The sequence below is a fragment of the Rhea americana genome, unplaced genomic scaffold (genome assembly GCF_003343005.1).
Source record: "Rhea americana isolate MKP2758 unplaced genomic scaffold, rheAme1 scaffold_852, whole genome shotgun sequence".
NCBI lineage: Eukaryota > Metazoa > Chordata > Aves > Rheiformes > Rheidae > Rhea > Rhea americana.
Window position 1 is genome coordinate 7198 of NW_028187037.1, and position 8107 is coordinate 15304.

At 47.3% G+C, this 8107-nt stretch overlaps 1 long non-coding RNA gene across 1 annotated transcript; it reads left to right on the forward strand.

Annotated features, from left to right (window-relative positions):
- Nucleotides 1–6264: 6264 nt before the first annotated feature.
- On the forward strand, nt 6265–8101 carry LOC146585045 (uncharacterized). Its single transcript, XR_014898070.1, has 3 exons — nt 6265–6983; nt 7166–7465; nt 7612–8101. It is a non-coding gene; the product is annotated as an uncharacterized LOC146585045 (long non-coding RNA).
- The last annotated feature ends 6 nt before the right edge of the window (nt 8102–8107 follow it).

Genomic DNA, 8107 nt, shown 5'->3' on the forward strand with positions numbered 1-8107 from the left:
AAAAAAAAAAAAAAAAAAAAGTATTTTGCCTACAGAGCGGTTGTAGTTTGAGCAAATGTTTAATTTTGTTTGTTTCCTGTTCATATTTTTTTTAAATAAGGGACAGCGTGCATTTTTATGGAACTGTCGTGTTTTGTTTGCTATTGAACGGGAATTTGCTTAGCATCTTCTGGGGTTTGTGCAGTGACTTATTTTTGTTGGACATTTTTAATGAGAGTGGGTCTTCACCCAGCTCTGTGTTTTAATAGCACCTGCTGGTTTTAGTTACCAACTTTTTAATCTTATTCTTCTATTTTTTTTTTCCTTTTTGGTTTGGGTGTTGCTGTTAGTTGTCCTGCATGTCACTGGAAACGGTGCTGAAACAAGGTCTCAGTATCACAGTTGGAGAGAAAATTTGGGACTGGGTTGAGGTAACATGGAGGGCTCATTTCCCTTCCCCTTGTACATGAAGTACTMGTAAATAGGCACCCATGTTAACAAAGAGATTTATTAAAGTTCCAGAGTTGTCCTATGTGGCTAGCATTTTAAAATACCTTTCTGTTAACTCTTGATGTACAGTAGCTGTGCCTAGAACAACCAAGCAAGCGTATCAGTCTCGTGCCAAGAGGAAACTATCTTTCTGTAAGCATAATTCATTTTGACAGTAGTTGTAAAGCTTTACAAAAGTCATGTCCTTTTAGTTTTGAATCTTCCATTGCTGTCTCTTATGCAGAATAAGTTTCAATTCATTTCTCTTGTGATAAAGTATTAGCTTAGCAAACAGAGGCTAATTCATTGCGCTTTTGAATGTAGAGCAAGAGRTAGCATCATCAGCTGGATTCCACTGTATCGCCTTGTATTCATTCGCCTTCATCTTACTGGCTTGTAGCTTTTTTGAGGCTCTCACCTTCTAAATGGGCTTTCCAGGTCTTGCTTTTCAGAGGATGAATCGTTCCTCAGACACGGGTTGTTCTGCTGTTCCTCCAGTGTGTGTCCATGGAATTATARATTGGGAAGTCCTGTGTGAGGAGGGGGAGAAGAACTTTGAGGACTACAATGGATTTCTAAAGCACTGTATCTGAAGTGCTGAAAGGRGGCAAGGTGAGGGGGCACTGTCTCTTCCTGAAACTTGAACAAGGCCAGAACAGCCATCTGCCAAAGATACAATAATATGCAAAGCCCCTGCTACCTCCTTCCAGATCTTTCCAGTGAGGTCTCCTTTCTCCTTTYTGAGAGCAGGGCATGGGCCTACTGTGTGGTACGTGGCTTCAGGCTGATTATTCCTGAGCGGTTGTTTTTCCTTGCTTAGTTTTGAATGGGGAATTCATTCTCACTGTAGCTGCTGAGGACTCTTGTCTCATTAGTGCATACAGTTGGATCTTTTAAAAGGACAGTGAGAGATCCTTATTTCTAATAGAGGGAAAAAATGGACCTTTGGGAAAACACTAAGACATTGTAGCTCCAGGCAGACTAACTGGTTGCTGTTAATTCCATGGAAACAGCTGATGGATTCTGTTTGTATTTCAGAGGTTTGGTTGCTAAAGGTCACCGTATTATCTGAAGTCTCCCTTCAGACATTTTYGCAGGGAGAAACAAGTAAAATGTAAGAAGTTATCTGCATGAGAAATTTGGACTGCTTGCCATTTGCACATGTGTTTTGGCAAGCAAACCTGTGTCTATCATGGCAGTTTGCTAGAACTGGGTGAGCTGGTACAGATGCAGATTGAACTACTCTGAAATGTAAATGTGGAAGGTGGTGCTGCGCTGGCTAGTGCAGCTGTGGCGCTTGGTTCTTGTCTTGTAACAATCTTTTTGTCCTGGATAAGCTGTCTTCTCTCAGTAGCTGAATCTAGGGAATGACTTGCATCACTGTAGCATAGCATGGGCAAATGGGTTAATTATCTGCTCCTTCATTTTTGAGCAGCTGGCTACTGTGACAAGCTCTAAAGGCATGAAAACATACCTGACCATCACAACTCCTATGATACTGCTACTTCCCTTCTGAAAGCATTTAAAACACTGGAGACTGCTGTTTGTCCAAACGATGAGGTGATTCCTTGTCTTTGTTAGCTTTTTTTAGCAACTGTGTAAAGTGTGTGTGTGGGGGGAATTTCTGAGTTTGCATACTATAGCTGGTGCTGCAATCTTTTGCCTTGTGTCAGCTGAAGCAGCTGAGAGACCCTTGAACTCAGATACTCCTACTCTACCTTTTTTTCTGCTCCCAGGCATGTATGCTCCTCTCTTATATAATGACTGCTACATTTGTGTTCCTGTGCTCCTACTACCAAGACTGAATTTTCCTTTTCTTGAAAGAAGCTTGCATGCACCCCAAGTTGTGTGCTTTCCCACTCAGAAGGCATGCTTGTTCTGCGCAGATTTGAATTCACTCTCAAGTGTTTTCAGTCTGTGGTGTCCTTTTGACAAGGGTCACTTATTCTGAGGTGTGAAGAAAGGCAGGGCCACATCCGAGTTGCTGCTTAAATCTGCAGCCTCTTGCTACTCACAGCTGTTCCCCAGGTAGTTGAGTGCAAGCACTCTTGTCTGTGGGAATGACTGCCCTGCAGATGATTACAAAGTGCTCTGAATGCTTTGAGTGTTGGGGTTACAATCCCTGCTGTGACAGTGGAAGAATGTTTAAATTAGTGGTTACCCTCCTCTCTGCATTTTTTGCTCTTGTAAAAACTGTTTCACAGAGGCCAAAGGTGGTTTTGTCTCTTCTGGTTTCTTGGAGCTTAGCGGTGCAGCCAGACCCAAATTGCTCCTGCTGTCTGGTTTCCAACTTTTAAGAAGGGGGATTTGARCTATATGCAGAAAAGCTCTTCACAGATGACTTCAGGGCCCTATGATTGCATTGATTTCTATAGGACTGATGCCTTGAGACTCGTGGAGTCTAACATGGAGTACCTGAAGCATGGCCTGATTTTTCAGAAGTGCTGAATGCCAAATCTTTTGAGCATAAGGCTTTGGGTGTGCAGCAGCTCAGGTAACTCAGTCCAGGTGAGTTAAGCACATTGAACTCTCAGGCCTGTTGGATATGTGAGAAAATCATGACTGGGTTGGGACTGGTGAGGCAGTAGAAGAGGACATGTTTCCCAAGTGAGGCTGGTGCTCCTGACTTGGGGAGGGATGGGGCTGGTACCCATTGGTAGAGGGGATGTAGTCACAGGCTGCAGCTGGCTTCAGTCTCTTAATAATGCCATCTGTCCTGAAGTCTTGAGAAGAAGGAGAGATAGTGAGATCTTCCTTTCCCTCTCCCTCTTAAAAAAAAGGAGAAAGAGCTCATGCAGTACGCTTCTGATGGTCTCTCAAATAGATCCTTGCRTCAAGCCTGAGCCGTTTAGGATTTGGAGCTGTGTTAGCTAAGACGATATGATCGGTGGTTGTCTGGCCACCCTGTCTCAGCCTAGGCAAGTTGGAGCATGACATACCTAGGACTAGCCCCAAACTGGCAATGCCACACTAGGAGGAAGGAGGGCTGAAACCTGCTGCCCACAGCTCAGGAGAGTTGTATCCAAACCCCTTGAGGGTTTGGAAGATGCAGCCCTCCACAGAGGGGCAAGGGTGTGTAGTCTTGAGAGCACATGGGCATGAGAGTAGCTGGAGTCTGCAGGATTAGGAAATGCACGCTGTCCCACGTCTGGGTTTCTGTTGTGTGTTTAATTTTTTTTTTCTTGTGTGAGTGAGTGGGTGGTTCTGCAGCCTGTCTATTCTCTCTGGGGGGAGTGCATGTGTAGAACAGGATGGTGTGTTGCCTCATTGAGTCTGGGAGAAGTCCTATGATAGCACATTGGGGGGTAAAAAAATAAATAAATAAAAAGGAAGCTTTTTCCGTAATGTATAAATGAATATTTGTATGATTAAATTAACACAGAAAAACGTTCTTTAGCTGTTGAGAGTTTTATTGAAGCTCCAAAAACTTCTGAACCCCTGATCTTGTAGCTAAATGTACCCTTTTCAGTTCCATTTCCACGGTGTTTGCAGATGCCAAGATACATCTATAGGCACAGTGTCCCTAACCACAGTGCTGCCCCTGGCTGTACCCCGTATGTTTTAAAAGGAAGAAATTGAGTGTGTATCAAGTTTATCAAACAAGTGTTCCAGTCCAGGTAGTTGCATCACAAGAAAGGCAGAGACCATATGGATCTTTTGGTGAAGGGGGAGGAGGGGGGGCCAGAAAACCCGCAGGGGAGAGGGGGCTCTCATGGCAACATCTGTGGCTGGCTGGGGCTGCACAGTGCTTGTACAGAGCAGTTGCAGGGGCTGGGAGAGATCTGGGGATAAATGGTCAGGGAGAAACTAATGCTGTGCCCTGGGTTTTGGAAGTTTCTGGTTGTCACGTGCCTGCTGATGCAAGGTGTGAGGTTAGAACTGGGCCAGCTACTTCYTAAAGCAGGAAGCAGAGAGAAGTGAGCTTATGCTCAGACTCATTCCTCCTGTCTGGGTTTGTGAGGTCTTGGGTAATTAGAGGGTATAGAAGACACTTGTGACACTGCAGTCTTACACTGTGCCAAGTTACAGCAATGACCTGCATGAAAATATGTGGTTATGCATACAAGTGCTGTCAGTGAAATCATGGCCCTTAATTATAAGTCAGGTAACTGCTTCACAGTAAAGCTGCTGGCTCCTGGTTAAACCAGTCCTCAGCTGAGGTGTACGAGTGCGTTGCTGTGGCTCAGCACTAAGCAAACCAAGGCAGTGCCCAGCCTGGGTGACAGAGGTAAGCACGGTCTTGGCAAAAACTGCTGCCTTGTGCCAGTTGTAATCAGGGTGGAAGGGGAGGCAGCGCTGAGAGGTGCAGATGCYGGTGGCAGAAGGGGAGCGGGGATCTGATCTTTTATTTATTTATTTATTTATTTTTGTGTGTGAGGTCTTCGTAAGGGAGTCACCAGCACAAAAGAATACTGCAGCCGCAGCCAGGTCCTTAAATGCTCCCTGCGTGGCCTCGTAGGCTGCRTCCCAGCGCTTCCCCAGGCTACCGGCCAGAGCCTCATGAGGCTTGAGAAGCTCTAGCCAGCTACAGACTGAGCTGTTGAGTGTTTCATGAGTCTCTTAGTAAAGGAGTTCTGTGTGAAGTTATTTTTTTATTTTATTTTCTTTCCTTATGTCCAGGCTGTCATCAAAGGAGTATTTARTGCTCCTCCCATATCAGGATGGGGGCATTTGAAGGTCTCCACTTTGAGATGCTTGTGTGGTCATCTTGGGCTGATCTGCATCTCACAAGCCAGCCATTATCATTCAGGGCACTGAGCCCAAAAATTTGCCTATATAAACTATTTTGGAGCAGCTTATATGAAGATATTCTTTTGCTTACATGTGACTTTGTTACTAATCCTTGCAAGAAGCCGTGTGTGTGTGTGTGCTGGTTCTGTTTTTCAGCATTTGAATAAGTGCCTGAAGCTTTCATGCGCTGTTTAAGCTTGTCCGAAAGCTTTCTGGGAAGACAGACATCCTGCTACCTGTGCCTATTGGTATTTATTTTGTGCCTTGCAATGAATGCACCCCTTGAGCTCAGTGCTCGCAGGTGTCTTTAGGACTGTTCTGTGTTTGGATAGGTTAAGATCGCCCCCCCTTCCCTCCCACCCTCTTCCTCCCTTTTCATTTACTCCTTATTTGCTTGAAAGGATCTATTTGTCTTTAGGGTTGCAACCTGTCAGAAGCTCATCAAAGCAGGACAATATGATCACACCTTCCTTCAAATACTATCTTATGAGCAGGCAAATAACATGAGCTATTGCTATAATGGAGGTCATCTTACCACCGTGAGTCTTGCCTGGTGATTCGATGTGCTGGGTGTGGTGCAAGGTGGCAAGGCAGGAGGCCAAGTCAAATAGTTGCTGCAGTCACCTATGAACTGTTTGGGTTTGCTTTTCCTGCTTTTAGAGAAAAAAAATTTTAAGGGGACCAGATCATTGTCTGTTAAAAGTTAAAAATCTCATTTTTGAGTCAACGTTTTTTGGTTCATGAAGCTGTAATTAGGACAAAACTTTTCTCCCCACTTGTGCACGCTGTGGATGTATGGACACTTAATGAGTTACGGTGAGGAAAGCAGGCTGGGCACCTTCTCACAGCGTGCAGGGTTGAATTGTGTCGTCCCTCGGCAATATTCATACACTCATCACTGCTAGCAGCTCTGGCTGGAGGGGTCCTCTGCTCTCCTGCGCTAACTGAAGACCAAAGCTTTGCTATCATGTCGCCTTACCTGCAGACCTCCATCCTCCCTTGCATCACAGCCGGAATCCGCTYGTAGTTTTGTCTTGTACAGCTGTTACTTTCCCTCATCGCAGAGCTGATTAACTCTTCAGCTGGAGGAAGTCATCACAGTTACGGTGGAGTCAACGGCATGAAGATGACTTAAGCCTGCCAGAACTCCTCTTGGCACCTCTTCTGCAGCGGTCGAGGGCCGCGGTCTCCTTGGTGTGAAGCACGWCGGGACAGGAACGACTTGCACGGAGACGAGCTGGCACCGCGTGAGCTCCCAACGAGCGCAGGATACGGTGTCGGCTGTCGCCGCAGCGGAGGGGCGGGCAGGTTCTTGTGGTTTCTCCTGCGCCCTCCAAGCCGTGTGGGGCGAAGCCTGCGATGGGCTGGAAGATGCTAAGGGAGGCAGCTGTGCTCAGCGCTTTCTTCTCTCGCAGCCCTTTGGGGGTACGCTTTATGTGCCAGGCCTAAAGGGAAACTAGGGCATGCTGATTACGGAGAATTTTGTGTTCTGCGAAGGGAGTCCGTGGGGAAGAACATATGTGAATCTACTCAAATGCAAGGAGTTGGAAATAAGGTCTAGGGATAAGATGTTTTTTTTTCTGTTTTTGTTTTAGTGCTTTTTTATATATATATATATAATTTCTATCTCAGTGTGGTGCTCAGCCAGTGTGTGTGTTGGAAAACACCCAATCAGACTGAAATGACTTAAGGAAATCTAATCTCAAATGTGTGCTACCCCGCTCATAAAACACCTGAGTAAAAGCATGCAATGGAAATGGTGAGGAAGCAGATGGCAGGCGCAGGTAAGGAATAGCTTTGTTTGCGCTCAAACATTGTGGGATCAGCGCGGGAGGCCRTGGTTAAGCAGAGCTTTGTCCCTTCCAGTATTCCCGTATTTTGATTACGCCTCTGCTTGCACAAGTGATACTTTTGCAATACCTTGAAGTGCTTTAACGGAAAAGTATTATTTCCCCTGTTTTTACAGCTGAGGTGGCAGCGCGCGAGGTGACTCGGCTGTGCCACCGATGCCGTAGAAACCTCGGCTCCATCTTCTGCCGCGGTGACCGCGTTGGGAGAAGGTGGAGGGGTTGAGCTAGACGGGGCGCTATCAGGGCAGAGGGCGAGCCCGAGCGGCGCGGGGCCGGCGGCCGGGCGCTCGTGCTCTCCCGGCTGCCGTCAGTCGGTGCCTCCGTTCGAACGCTGCCTGCGGCAAACCGGTTGTACAACGTGTTTCCTAGGGGGTTGTACGGCCTCCTTGGCCTCTTCTTTGGTCCTCCTGGCGGTGGCGAGTTATATTTCAAGCTACGGGTGTTTGAGCAAGCCTGAAAGCTGGAGATTAGGTATAATTACTCCAGACCTTCTTCACTAAGTGTGTGGTTTTTCCTTTTTCTCTCTCTCTTTTTTTTTCTTTCTTTTTTTTTTTTTTTCCAGCAATCAAGGGCCAACTCTTGATCTCTGAGGCTGTGCTACATCAGCTGTTCAGGGGAATCCGTTAAGGATCTCTACGAATGTGGATAACAAACCTGCTCAGGAGCTTTCTGAGCTTTCCCGGGTGCCGCGAGGGCCTGGTCTGCTTGGCTGCCCGCAGGGGCTGTTGGAGGGGAGCGCGGCGGGCGCTGCCGGGGCAGAGCGGGCGCCTGCAGCGCCGAGCTCGCGCCGTGCTCGTGCACCTCCCTCTGCCTCGCCTTAGCAGGGCGCGGGACCCTTCCGCCCCGGGAGAGSGGCCGGGGCTCGGGCGCATCCCTGCTCCCCCGGCGGCGCGGGGTCCGCGCCCTGGGGAAATAAAAAAAAAAAATAATAAAAAAATAATAAAAGGGCAGCAAAGCCCTCGCCTGCCACGTTATCTAATCTGCCCCGTTCCCCTCGCTCCTTGTTTGCCGCGGCCGCGTTTCCTCAATCGCTCCTGGCAGCTGCGGGCCGGGCCCTG